Source organism: Euprymna scolopes, chromosome 14, assembly GCF_053919585.1.
Source record: "Euprymna scolopes isolate OS-2025 chromosome 14, ASM5391958v1, whole genome shotgun sequence".
Lineage (NCBI taxonomy): Eukaryota > Metazoa > Mollusca > Cephalopoda > Sepiida > Sepiolidae > Euprymna > Euprymna scolopes.
The window spans coordinates 18151863-18152283 of record NC_136495.1 but is presented as its reverse complement, the minus strand read 5'-3'; positions in this window follow the sequence as shown (position 1 = coordinate 18152283).

The window sequence follows — 421 nt, the reverse complement described above, 5'->3', positions numbered from 1 at the left end:
AGATCAGAGGAATAGCTGGCCGAAATGTCATGAAACAATAACTATGAAGATTAGGATAACAGTTTGCAAAATAAATAAGTAAATATACAAATCTTACCTTTGATGTTTTCTCTTAGCTGCCAAACACTCGGCTGTCCTCTCCAATTCGTCCTTCTTAAAGCAGCTATTCCTCTCACATGTAAATTAATGCCACATATATATAAAAAAGTCCATCTACAAATACAAGGTTTTGCTCCTTTTCCTCTCCGATCCTGCATCTGAGATGTAAACAGATATACTACCGCTTGTGTGAGTAGTTTCTTCTATTACACTCTGTACTTATATATAAAAGACATTTTGTCTGTGTGTGTCAGTATAAGTTTGTTCTGTATGGATTCCGAAACAGCTTGACCATTTTTTTTTTTAATTTCACTCAAATATA